The sequence below is a fragment of the Terrapene carolina genome, unplaced genomic scaffold (assembly GCF_002925995.2).
Source record: "Terrapene carolina triunguis isolate 2854851 unplaced genomic scaffold, T_m_triunguis-2.0 Scaffold42, whole genome shotgun sequence".
Classification (NCBI taxonomy): domain Eukaryota; kingdom Metazoa; phylum Chordata; order Testudines; family Emydidae; genus Terrapene; species Terrapene triunguis.
The window spans coordinates 48,215,194-48,229,301 of NW_020664393.1; the positions used below are offsets into that span (position 1 = coordinate 48,215,194).

The window sequence follows — 14,108 nt, forward strand, 5'->3', positions numbered from 1 at the left end:
TAAAATATTCCCGCGAAAACAGCAATACAGACAACGGTGTTCATTAACAAAATAGAAATGATTTTATTTTTTGGGAAGGGGAAGGGGGTAAAGGGGGTATGTAACTGGAGAGGATAGTCCAAATGAACTGGGTAAAGAAACGGGGGCAGGTTCAGCTTTTCTGTCCACAAACTGAAAAGTCACTGGTTGCCCTGCTCACTCAGGAACCTAGCTTTCAAAGCCTCCCGGATGCACAGGGCGTCCCGCTGGGATCTTCTAATGGCCCGGCTGTGTGGCTGGACGTAATCAGCAGCCAGGCTATTTGCCTCTAGCTCCCACCCCGCCATAAAGGTCTCCCCCTTGCTCTCACACAGATTGTGGAGCACACAGCAAGCTGCAATAACGATGGGGATATTGGTTTCGCTGAGATCACAGCGAGTGAGTAAGCTTCTCCATCTCCCTTTGAGACGGCCAAAAGCACACTCCACCACCATTCTGCACTTGCTCAGCCGGTAGTTGAAGAGTTCTTTTTCTGTGTCCAGGGCGCCAGTATAGGGCTTCATGAGCCAGGGCATTAGCGGGTAGGCTGGGTCCCCGAGGATGACTGTAGGCATCTCCACATCCCCAAGAGTTATTTTGTGGTCTGGGAAGTAAATACCTTCCTGCAGCCGTCTAAACAGACCAGAGTTCCTGAACACGCGAGCGTCATGAACCTTGCCCGGCCATCCGACGTTGATGTTTGTAAACCGTCCCCGATGGTCCACCAGTGCTTGCAGCACCATTGAAAAGTAGCCCTTTCTATTGATGTACTGGCTGGCCTGGTGGTCCGGTCCCAGGATAGGGATGTGAGTCCCATCGATAGCCCCACCGCAGTTTGGGAATCCCATCGCGGCAAAGCCATCTATGATGACCTGCGCGTTTCCCAGGGTCACTACTTTTGGGAGCAGTACCTTCACGATTGCCTTGGCTACTTGCATGACAACAACCCCCACGGTAGATTTGCCCACACCAAAGTGGTTCGCAACCGACCGGTAGCTGTCCGGCGTTGCAAGCTTCCAGAGGGCTATGGCCACTCACTTCTCAACTGTGAGGGCTGCTCTCATCCTGGTATTCTGGCGCTTCAGGGCAGGGGACAGCAACTCACAAAGTTCAAGGAAAGTCCCCTTCCGCATGCGAAAGTTTCGCAGCCACTGGGATTCATCCCAGACATGAAGCACTATACGGTCCCACCAGTCCGTGCTTGTTTCCCGGGCCCAGAATCGCCGTTCCACGATATCCACATGACCCATTGCCACCGTGATGTCCTGGGCGCTGGGGCTCGTGGTTTCTGACAGCTCTGTGCTACTCTCCGACTTCAGGCCATCACGGCGGTGTCGTAGCCTCCTCGCCTGATTACTCTGCATCTGCCTCAGGGAAAGGTGTATGATAAGCTGCGAGGTGTTGAGAACGGCCACAACTGCAGCGATGGTCGCAGCGTGATCCATGATCGCAGTGCTGTGGCGTCCGCGCTGTCACTGATCAAAAAAGTGCGCGAACTGATTTCCCGCCGGCGCTTTCATGGAGGGAGGGAGGGAGGGAGGGCGTTAGTGACGGACGGATGACGACAAATTTTTTTTACCCAGAAGGCATTGGCGGCTCGACCCAGAATTCCGATGGGCAGCGGGGACTGCGGGAACTGTGGGATAGCTGCCCACAGTGCACCGCTTCCAATATCGACGCTCGCCCCGTTAGTGTGGACTCACAAAGTCGAATTACTGTCCTTAGTGTGTCCTTAGTGTGGACACACACGTTCGACTTTGCAATATCGATTCCACATATTCGCTTTAAGTAAAATCGAATTACCCTCGTAGTGTAGACATACCCTAAGAGACAGCTTTTTGGGTAGAATGTTGGCCAAAAAGAGGCTTAGAACTATGAGCAGAGAAAGTAAGGAGTATAGCACAAGCCTGTAGGCAAAAAATTAGAAAGCCTACAGTACAAAATGAGTTACACCTAGACAGGGACATAAAAGGGAAGAAGAAATTCTTTAAATACATTAGGAGCAAGAGAAAAACAAAGGAAAGTATAGGTCCACTATTTAGCAGATAAGGAGACCTAATAACTGATTACGTCAAGAAGGCTGAGGTGTTTAATGCCTATTTTGCTCCGGTCTTCACTAAAAAAGTTGAGGGTGCTCATATTAACAAGAAGAGGAAAGGTATGCAAGCCAAAATAAGGAAAGAACGGCATAGAGAATATTTAGATAAGTTAGACATATTCAAGTCAGCACTGCCTGATGGAATTCATCCTACTGTATTTAAGGAACTAGCTGAAGCAATCTTGGAGCCATTAGCAATTATCTTTGAGAACTCATGGAGGAGATATGAGGTCCCAGAGGACTGGAGAAGGGCAAACACAGTATCTATTTTTGAAAAGGGGAATGAAGAGGACTCGGGGAATTATAGACCAATCAGCATAACTGGAAAGACACTGGAACAAATTATTAAACAATCCATTTGTAAGCAGTTTTAAGGAATAGCCATCATGGATTTGTCAAGGACAAATCATGCCAAATCAACCTCATTTTCTTCTTCAACAGGGTTACTGACCTAGTGGATGGGAGGAAGCAGTATGCATGATATATCTTGATGTTAGTAATGCTTTTGACACATTCCCACATGATATTCTCATAAGCAAGCTAGAGAAATGTGGTCCAGATGAAATTACTATAAGGTGGGTGCAAAACTGGTTGAAAGAATGTACTAAAAGAGTCGTTATCAATGGTTTGCTGTTAAACAGGGAGGGTGTGTCCAGTGGGGTCCCACAGGGATCAGTCCAGTACTGTGATGGGAAAAAATCACAATGTTTGCAACTAGATACACTTGGTACCTGTTAGAAAATGGTACCTACACCAAATGGTGAAGCCATGTTTGGATCGATCAGATGATCCAGACTCTGTTCTGAAGTTAGGGCCCCCAGTTTTTCCCCAGGAGGTCTGCTGCTTGTGGAGTCTCTGTTCCAGCACCAACTCTCCGGTCTTTCCCGCATGGGCATTTTGGGGAAGTCACATTGTTATCTCTGCACCATTTCTAGCTACTCCAGTAGGTAGGATCCTGTGTTCACATAGGCTAGGATTTTCAGAGGAGCCTAAGGGAGTTAGGTGCCCAAAATCCCATTGGCATTCACTGGAAGTTGGTCACTTAACTGGCTTAGGCTCCTTTGAAAATCCCAACTATAATCAATAATGATTTTAAATATCCATGGTATCCCAAAGGAAGTTTGGAGATAAGGCAACCACTCTGTCATCATCTTGTCTTGCAAAATATTCAAACTGCCTTTTAAACTCACACCTGCAAACTTTGTATGTGCACACTGTCCACCCCAGTGAGAAAGTTAGGTGTGCTGTTTCCTACAATACATATTAAATATCTTGCAGATTTAAGTTTGGTGCTTGAAAATGGTTGTGCATGTAAAGTAGTCGTGGTTCATGAGGAACACTGGCTCAAATTCATCCCTGCTGTAACTCCATTGACTTCAGTAAAGTTAGGGATGAATCTACCCCATTGTGTATAGATGCTACAGGCAGGGCCGGTGCAACCACTAGGCGAACTAGGCGGCCGCGTAGTGGTTGAGGGCGCCTAAAAGCCCGCTCAGGCGAGGAGCTGGAGTGGAGGTGAGCTGGGGTGGGGGGGCGGAGGGGCACGGGGAGAGCCACCCGCAGTAAGAGGCAGGGGCGCACAGGGGAACCGCTCCCCGCCCCAGATCACCTCCACTCTGCCTCCTCCGCTGAGCACACAGCCCCTGCTCTAATTTTCCTCCAATCAGCACCGCAAGCCTGGGAGGGGAGGAGAATTAGAGCGGCGCTGGCGTGCTCAGCGGAGGAGGCGGAGCGGAGCTCCCTGGGCAGGGTCAGCTTCTGCCGGGGGGGGGCTCCCCAGGCAGGGTTAGCCGCCGCGGGGGGGGGGGGGGGGGGGTGGAGGGGGGGGGGGGGGGGGGCGGGGGGGGGGGGCCCCGGGTGGGGAGGGTGGCGGGCTGGGTTAGCTGCTGTGGCGGGCGGGTTTAGCTGCCACGGGGTGGGGGCTCCTCTGGTACGGGGGGCGGGTGGGCGTGGTTAGCGGCCGGGAGGGGCGGGGGGGCAGGGTTAGCTGGATGAGGGGGTGGCGCAAGGTGGAAGTTTCGCCTAGGGCGTGAAAATTCCTTGCACCGGCCCTGGCTACAGCTATGGAGGAATGGTGTATGAAATATATGCTAGAGTACAGATGCCCAGCAAAGCAAATTTAAATATAGAACTACTGTCTGAATTTTGAATTTCCTCGCTTTCAGATTATGTAACTGCCTCAAAATTATTGGGTCAAATTCTGCTCTAAATTACATACATGGGAGCAGAATTTATTATGCTTAAATGTGTTTTTTCACATGAATTTCAGTCTGGTTTTTATTTTAAGGAAAAAAGACAAATATATTGGGAAATTGTGCAGCTGCTGTTGTACAATGCTGGCCCTTCTGGAGTTATGTAAATCTGACATATAAATACATATTTCTGCTTTTTGAAAAAATGTATTTACCTAATAGATTACTAGCACTTTTGGTTAATCTCTGTTTTTATACAAGTAATAATTTTGAAAATGTGTGCTGTTAATCTACATTTGACATGTTCCAAAAGTAGATTTTGTCAAAAGAAGCAATTTGCAGAGCTCTCACAATGTAAGGAATATTTTCACTATAATATAGACTGTGGTAATACCCTATGTGTAAATATATTTCTACAATTTAACTGTCACTGTTGTCCAAGAAGCTATTTTTAAGGAGAGCTGAAGTACTCAGGAAATACTGATTTCCTTTCCTTTTCTTTTTGAATCCAAGTATTATAGAGCTTGCACAGAGTGATTTAAAAATTCACCATTTCTGAATGCAGTAGCACAATCAGCTGTTTTCTGATCATCTATGTCAACACCACAAAAAAGTTACATTTTCAAAGTGGAATATAGGGAGTTGCACACAAAATCCTGTTATCAGTAATGAAATTTGTGCAGGTACTGTAATTCCTCTAGCACAGCTCTTAAACTCTAGTTCTCCATATATGTGCGTGCATCCACATCTATCTATGTATCGACTCAGACCCATCCATTTGAGACCTGATACTGCTCCAGCTGAAGTCAATGGGAAAATCCACATTGATTTGAATGGGAGCAAGACTGGACTCCAAAGAAAAATTCTGTATACTTCCAAAGGGATGCAGTTGTTCTGTCTGATGATTTAGTGTGCAAGCTTTTTTGTGCAGGGATCATGGCTTCTTTTGTGTTTGTACAGCAGCTAGCACATTTTATGCTGCCAGAACCAATTACTAATAATAAGAAAGGAGGCTGCCCTTGCTGTTTTTATAGTACATCTCCGTGTGTTCAGTGACTTTAGAGATGCATTCTGTTTCAGTTGTTTTTTCCACTTATAATGGGAAGACGGGCCTGATCCAAAGTCCACTGACATCAACAGGAGTCTTTCCATTCACTTCAGTGCCCTCGGATCAGGCCCTGAATGTTTTCCAGTAATATATATGGGTAAAATGAGTCTCATGGGGCTGTATTCACAAAGGAACTTAGGCGTTGTGATTGCCAGGCATCACGATGTCCAGCTTTTAGGTGCCCAGAAAGTCACTGCGATTCACAAAGCCTGAGTTAGCCTAGACTCCCTGTACAATAAATGGGGAGAGATAGGTGCCTAAGAATGAGATTCACATAAGCCAGCATATTAGGTGTCTCCTTGCCAAAGCTAGCCAATGGGGGATGCCAAGGCAAGGGGTGTGTACTAAGTCCCACCCCTTAGAGAGTTCAGAGCCTAAGCGTGGGCTGCAGGGAAGAACTAGTACAAGAACTAGGGGTCACCAAATGAAATTAATAGGCAGCAAGTTTAAAACAAATAAAAGGAAGTTCTTCTTCACACAGCGCACAGTCAACTTGTGGAACTCCTTACCTGAGGAGGTTGTGAAGGCTAGGACTATAACAGTGTTTAAAAGAGAACTGGATAAATTCATGGAGGTTAAGTCCATTAATGGCTGTTAGCCAGGATGGGTAAGGAATGGTGTCCCTATACTCTTTGTCAGAGGGTGGAGATGGATGGCAGGAGAGCGATCACTTGATCATTACCTGTTAGGTTCACTCCCTCTGCGGCACCTGGCATTAGCCACTGTCGGTTGCCCAGGATACTGGGCTAGATGGACCTTTGGTCTGACCCAGTACGGCCATTCTTATGTTCTTCTTATGTCTCCCTCTGGCTGGGATTCTTAGCTGCAAACCCTCTCTTGGCATTGGGTTCCTATGCTGTTTTGCAAGAAACTGGGGAGGGGGAGGCCCTTCCTCATAATTTCTAGCCTATTGGTTAGGGTGTTTACCTGGGATGTGGGAGACCCCTGCTTCAGGTGTCCTCTCCACCTGAGAGGGAGAAGGGATTTGACCAGAGATGTGCCCCCTCGTAGGGGCTTGCCCTAACCACTGGGCTCTAGGATACTCTGGTTTGTTGCAGGGGAGGCTGCTCCACTGTGGATAAATAATGAAAGAATCATTGGGCCAAACAGAGATCATGAGAATGACTCGGCACTCACCTGGGATGTGGGAGCCCCAGAATCCAGTCACCCTGCTCCAATAACTTTTGTCTTAATTATTTAGCCACAGTGAATGAGGAGAGACAGGCCTATCTCCATGAGAGGGGTGGGGCTGAGCACCCACCTCTTAGCTTTGGCATCTCCCATTGACTAGCTTAGGAGAAGCATCGTCTAGCCTGCTAGCTTTTGTGTATCCCATTCGTAGGTGCCTGTCGCTCCTCATTCATTCTATAGGTGCCTAACGCAGACTTTGTGAATCCCGGTGATTTTCAAGGTGCCTAAATATTAGGCTTATCTAAGATCATGCTCTTACTGTGGGGCTAGGAATACTGTGGGCTCCCATTCTCTCAGCTGTAAGGAATATAACAGACACCCTGGATCTGATTCTGTCCTCAGTTACATTTTTATAAATCAAAAGTAACTCCACGGAAGTCAGTGAAGTTAAACTGGTGTAAAATTGTTGTGAATGTGTTTTGTGGGCCATATCATCAGCTAGTGATCCTCCTTTATAGAAGTCTGGGGGCTTGTCTATACAGAGCAGCAATGTGCACTACAGGGGTTTAATTTCTGAAGCACACTAATGTGTTGCACATTCATCCTCATCATCGGCGGTCCCTCAATTTGAGGATGATCTCTACCACAGATTTACATATGGATCCTGAGATGACTCAGGAGTCTGATCCTGGAACTACAGATCCGCCCAGAATAGGTACAGAGATTTCCTGGTGGGTCAGCTGCCTGCTGAGAGAAAGTTCTCTCTTTTTCTTTCCTTTTCTCTCTCTTTTCAGCTTCGAGGGCAAGGTGCTTCTCCTTGAAGTTGGCAGGGGCGGCTCTATGTATTTTGCCGCCCCAAGCACGGCAGTCGGGCAGCCTTCGGCAGCATGCCTGCGGGCGGTCCACTGGTAACGCGGATTTGGCGGCATGCCTGCGGGAGGTCTGCCGGACCCGCGCTTTTGGCATACCCGCCACCGCTTGCTGCGCTGGTGCCTGGAGCCGCCCCTGGAAGTGGGCCACTGGATGGTGATTTGTGGTAGGGTCATGTGCAAGGCCTGAGGCAGGCTGATGGAGCACTTTAGTCTTCTCAATATTGAGTGAGAATCCTAGGCTTTGGTAAGCTTGTGCAAAAAAACCCAGTGTGGCCTGTATCCTCTTAAACCAATTACTTCCCTTTGCTGAGGAAATATTGCTGGAATCTCAGTGCGGTTTTAGACCATCCCGCAGGATAACTGCCAAATCCAGGAAAAGTCTTGGGAGCAAAATCAAGATCTGTATATGGCCTTCATCGGTTTGACAAAAGCCTTCAACTCCATCAATCGTGAAGCCCAGTGGAATGTGCTGGCCAGATTTGGCTGCCCTCTAAAATATATTAAGGTCCTAAGGCTTCTTCATGATCAGATGACTGCCACCGTTTTCTGTGATGGCCTGGAGACGGACCCTTTCATCATCAAAACTTGGATTAAGCAAGGATGCGTTATTGCCCCAACACTGTTCTCCATTTTTAAGCAGTCATTTTTGTCCTCATTAAAGATCACCTCCCCAATGGAGTTTACATTCAATACAGAATGGATAGGCAGCTTTTTTATCTTCTACGTCTCCGCTCAAAGTCTGAAGTCCTCAGGGCATCCATTACTGATCTTCAGTATGCTGATGACTGTGCATCCTCACGCACACTGAGAATATTGCACTCTAGCTGTCTTCTGGTGTGAACTAAAGGTTCCCTCAATTGCTTATGCAATTGACTTGGGCTTTATACTGTTTCAATCACTACTGCCTTAAAGTGCACCGGGGAACGTCCAGTGTGCACCAGCAGAGCCTACACGGACCAATTAGTGTGCAACACATTAGTGCACTTTAGAAATCACACTCCTTAGTGCACATTGCTCCTCTGTATAGACATGCCCTTAATTAAGCATCTGCTGAAAAGTAAATGAATCATGATAATTCTTGATAATTGGTGTCATTCTGGAATACCTAATGCAGAATAGTTGGAAGGAGATGCATTTCATCTTTTTGCTGTATTTAAGTGATGAATATTTCTTCACTAAGCATAAGATTTCAATATTCAAGGACAGATTGTGCTAAGATAGAGAGATCTTCAGCTGTTGTAAATCAGCCTAGTTCCATGGAGTATTTCACATCCTTAGTTGGTGTAAATTTGTGTAGCTTCATTGTGTTCACTGGAGCTATGCTGATTTGCACCAGCTGAGGATCTGGCACTGTGACTGTGTGTGTGTGTGTATGTATATATATATATATATATATATATATATAAATGAATATAAAAATATTTGGGAGTAAATTCTGCCTTGCCCTTATTCATGGGGGCACAAATTGATGTAAGGGATCTTCCCCATATTTACCATAGTCTAGCCCTGAATATTTCTATTTACAGAAAGGGAAATGAATGATAAAAGACCAGATTCTGCCACCCTTACTCACACAGAGTAACACCTTACCCCATGCGTAAGAAGGGCAGCATTGGGACCAAAGTCACTACGGTAGATGGCATCCACAGTTAAGAGAAAATGTATTTGTATTATTATTATTAATTTGCATTTGTCTTTTAAAATTAATTGAAAATGTTCAGCCAAGTGATGGGGACCCAATTCCATGACTTAAGGATGTAGCAGTAGAAAAAGGGACCATACCTGTGCTGCATACAGAATATAATAGAATACACATAGAAAAGAAACAGCCTACTTCTCAGTGTCTACTCAAATTTATATAACCCTAATATAGTACATCCTTTTAAGTTGGATCATGGCTCAATTAAACTGACTACATAGTAAATTGCCATTCAGATACAAATATATGTACGTAAGATATTAAATCAGTAGAATCCAATTTGCTCTGTCACTGCACAATGCTTCAATGACCTCCTTCTTTATCTCAAATACTATGTATTAAACAGGCTTAGGGCCTTTTGTTCTAAAGCAGGGCAACTGTTCCTTTCTTTTCCTAATGAGCTTCGGACATATCTAAAGAGTTTTCCAATATTGCAGACATACCTAGCCCCAGGCATGATAGTTAAGGCCTTCTGCCAACACCTAAGCTTTACAGATGGATCACATGTGACAGCTTATGCAATTGACTTGGGCTTTATATACTAGTAGGACACTGGCATGTAAAAGGCTTATGGAAAGAACTGCACCAGGTCAGGAAAAATGTACTCGTCCTTCTAATATTGCTTCTCAAAGTGCTTTGGCATTATAACAAACCAAATTTGATTTAATCTTTTATTTCATTAAGATGTCATCTTGTAAAGAAACCCGCAGAGTTTAGTAACACTGTGTTCTAAAATTTTAGGAACTGAAACTCCACAAAAACTCTGGTAAAATGGTTATTCGTCTGCGGTGGATCACTCCTGGGTATATAAGATTATTGCAGGTATGAAAATTCTCTCTTCTTCCTTTCTCTTTTAATTAGAACTTTGAAATACTGATATCTGTCTTGCTCAAAGGGATTCTAGTTCATAGCATCATGTGACCAACCCAAGAGAACATTGGCTTCTGCTGGGTTAACTTTCAGAAGAACTCATAGAAGTCTTAATTAAGCATCTGCTGAAAAGTAAATGAGTTATGATAATGCTTGATAATTGGTGTCATTCTGGAATACCTAATGCAGAATATTTGGAAGAAGATACATTTTAAGTTTTTAATGTATTTAAATGATGAAAATTTCTGAGTGAAGCTTTAGATTGTAATAACTTAGTGTATTTGAGACAGTAGGAAAATGCTAACAACAAAGAGAATGGCAGCATTCCAAAACAGCTAAAACAGATCATTAATTAAACATACCTACCTAGTTTGGTGATTTGGATGAAGAAATTTGGAACAATTATGAGCTCCGGAAGTAAAGTACATGAAGAAATAATTCTGCTAAAATATAAAATGCCTTTAAATAAGTTTAATACTTGGGAATTAAATATCAATATAAAGGAGATTGTGAAAAAAGGGTGTTGGGGCATCCTCCTTAACTCAGTTCATATCTTGGTATTTGCAAAACTTATAATTTTTTCATCAGTGGGTCCAACAGCTGTAGGCAATATAACACACATACCCAAAAGCATGAAGTATTGTAGCTTACAGACAGTATGGCTGAGCTTAGGATGCTGTTGCGATCTTAACACAGAATTTCCTTCCTGTTTGCCTCTGACTTGTGATATCTTTATATAGTAATTTTTTGTGTCGAAATCTTTCTTTTTACATGTTAAAGCATCCTGTTGTCTACGACATTTATCAGGATTAGAGCAGCAAACTCTCATTCAAGTATCCATATTATACCTATGGTCTGGGAGCAAATCCTGGCTCCACTGAATGAGGGTTTTGCCACTAATTTCAATGGGGCCAGGATTTTGCCCTGGGTGAACAGGGAAAAGAGTAAAAGAAATAAATCCCTGAACGGTGCTTAAACAATATTTAATGTTACAAATGCTGCCACTGGAAAGATACGCAGTACTTTGTAACTTATGATTGATGTTCCAAGGACTTAATTAATTAATTTCCATGCATTCATTTCTTTGATTCCTAAGAAGACGTATGTACCAGTCAACACCAGTCAGCTATAGTCTCCATTCCTTATTCAGACTTTCAGTAAAGAATTAATGTCTAACATTCAAGAAAGTGAGATTGCAATCGTAGCGGGCTTGTAGAAGGGCAGAAATCTTCATATTTCTCAGTACAAGGAGGTTTTGCCTGATATTTTTCAGCAGAAAGCAAAGTCGTGCCATATTAAATAATGTGAAATGGGGGGAGGGATGCGGGGGGGGGGGGGGACGGACTGTCTTGGAAGTTGTAATGAGCTACCTTAGTATCAAACTCAGCAGAATTGGCATGTAACTTGTCCTGGTTTTCCCATAGACTCAAGCTGCTGGAAAAATTGTTATCAACACAACAGACATATTGATGCAACGTACAGCTTTGCTCCTAGGAATGTTTGGGATCAGTATATCTGGTTATAGCACACGCCAGCTAACTCAAGAGAAGAGACTCCCCTTGACCCTTAAACTGATGGAACATGATCCAAGAAATAAAAGTTTATGTCAATAGAGCTGATGAATTATTTGTCTCTCCATTATCAGCTTGGAGGTCATGAGACACTTTTCAATCTTGATTTTTAAATGCAAGCTGGAAAAGATGGAAGAAAGGTTGTAGATCTCGCCAGCAAAAAAATAAAATAAAATAAAAAAAGACTAATGATTTGGGGAAGCATTAGATTTGCAAGCAAGATGGAGTATTTGTAAATGTGATGGATTTCTGTCAATATGCGGTATGTGCATTGAGAGAAATGTAAATGTATGAAGTACAATTAAAATCAGAATAAGTGCAAACAGATTGATGGGGGGGTGCTATGCTCAATTAGGGTCACCTTGTTACTGCTTCTGCAAATCATCTACAATACAAAGCCTTGTTTTGAAAGGGAGGGTTGGAAGCAATATATTTTTCATGACAAGCAAATAGCAAAACACATGCCATGGACTGTTGGCACTGTTTTATATATATAGCTATGTGTATTACAGAATGTGCAGGATCTACCATCTAATATCGCATGTTACATCTACAATCCTTTGGTTACCTTTGTCTGGAAATGTTTATACAAAAATATATTCAGATATTCCAGTGTAATAAACAAAAAAATGCTGCAGATTATATACTGTGCATATGGTATGAGAAAGGAAGGATAATGCCAAAGCAAATATATAAATGTCTTTATTGGTGTTTTATGTCTTAATATGATTTTTTTAAGTCTGGTTTGATTTTGTGTAAGTGGCTGTGTAGCTTTTGAAATTTTCTATTCTAGAAGGGAACAGTACAAATAAAGAATTGTCTCTTGTGCAGAGTTCAACCTGTCTGATCACATTCCTCTGCTTAGCCTGTTGATCCCACAACACATATTATGATTAAAATAGAATTGGAGTTTGTGCTTTTCCCTTCCCCCAATTGTGTTTCTGTGCAATTTTATTTAATGAGCATTTTACTCAGGCAAGCTCTATAACTATTATTCATTTTGTTTTAACTGTTTCAGAGATTTTGTGCAAACATAGCTTTGTAGGCACTTTTCTGTATGTAGTTAGTATTTAAACTCTTGTGTTCTAACCTAATAACCAAACGTAATACTATTTTTCTTTTTTCAATGTTGAAAATTATTTCTTCTGTCAACAATATTTATAGTCTGCCACTAAGGGGCATCCTACACGGCTGAATATTTTCAGGTCTCAAGATTGTTCACTGAAACATTATAAATCACAGAGAGATTCAGATTTAAATCCTGCTATGCTATGTTTTTTGTTTGTTTGTTTGTTTTCCAGTAACATGTGTGATTAAATTCAAGCAAATTAGAAAATGAGTTTTTAGCGGGTCGTTTTCCGACAAATTACCTAGCATCTGCTATCACTTTGTTTCTACTTAAAATATAAAATGGTGTGGTGGAATAGTCTATCTTTTGCCTTCACTTGTGAAGCAGTAGAGAAAACATCAATCTTTGGGCAAAAATAAAAGTAATAATGCGTTTGGAAAATATTTAATCATGTCAGACCTCTCATCTATCACTGAGGGATTCAGTACATAGATTGTTACACAAAATGTCTGTATTTCTTACAACTTTCTAATCAATGTACATTACATTGATCAGCTGTATTTTTGTACTATATCCTGTTTGCCATTCATTCAGCTCATGTGCAAAGGTGAATATAAGATAACTGGATGTTACCACTTCCACTAACTGTGTTAAAATAAAAGCTTTTGCCTAGATAAGTGTATCATATATTGGACCTGCTTTTAAGTAGAATAAACACAACAAAATAAGATGCCCAGTAGATATACTACAACTGTATACAATGGCTAAAATGCAGCTATAATTTCAAAGTTATGAAACTCATGAGGAATGTGTGTTCTTTTTCTCAACATTTGCTTTTAATAATTTTACCAGATTTATTTGGTGCTGATAAAAGTGATGGATTGACTGCATTGGTGATAGGCAAGGATAGTGTGGGGACGTTTGACATAAGCATATGTCTCTAGAACGTCAACAATATCCAGCCATAGGCAACTTATGTGACTACAAAGTTAATTTTACTATAATCCAAAGTCTCTAGCAGTAAAAAATTAGGGTTGTAGGCAGGCTTAATTTTCAGCATGTTCTTAGGTCCCAATGAGGTAAAAGGGATTTAAGCATATGCTAAAGTGCCTTGCTGAATCAGGGTATTAATGTGCTGATCTCCTTGCCTCTCCTTGGACCTCCAAAGAGAAATATTTGTATTTTTGACATCTTCACCTTTTTAGTGTATATGACTTTAAATTTGAAAATCTTGGAGATTCAGCGATTCATCAGCAATTTAACACAGAGCAAAAGTGTTGAGTGCTTGTAAGTTAAAGCTGCTTACTTAATACTGCAAAGCTTTTTAGAAACACCAGAGATGTATTTAATTTGGCACATAATTTGTTAGTTTTGAGACATTATATGCCAAGAATTACTTTTTATCTTCCCTCGCTGTGTGAAAATATTTAAATAGCAGCGCTGTATGAGTAAACACTAGGCCTTGCTCACTAATGTGTGT

General features: G+C 42.6%; 1 protein-coding gene across 1 annotated transcript in view; it reads left to right on the forward strand.

Annotated features, from left to right (window-relative positions):
* Positions 1–11,496, forward strand: part of ERICH1 (glutamate rich 1) — a 132,359-nt gene extending 120,863 nt beyond the window's left edge. The window contains exons 6-7 of the transcript XR_002908903.2: positions 9,860–9,940; positions 11,413–11,496. The gene's annotated coding sequence lies outside the window, so the exon portion shown is untranslated. The remainder of the gene's footprint in view (positions 1–9,859; positions 9,941–11,412) is intronic.
* Positions 11,497–14,108: the final 2,612 nt, after the last annotated feature.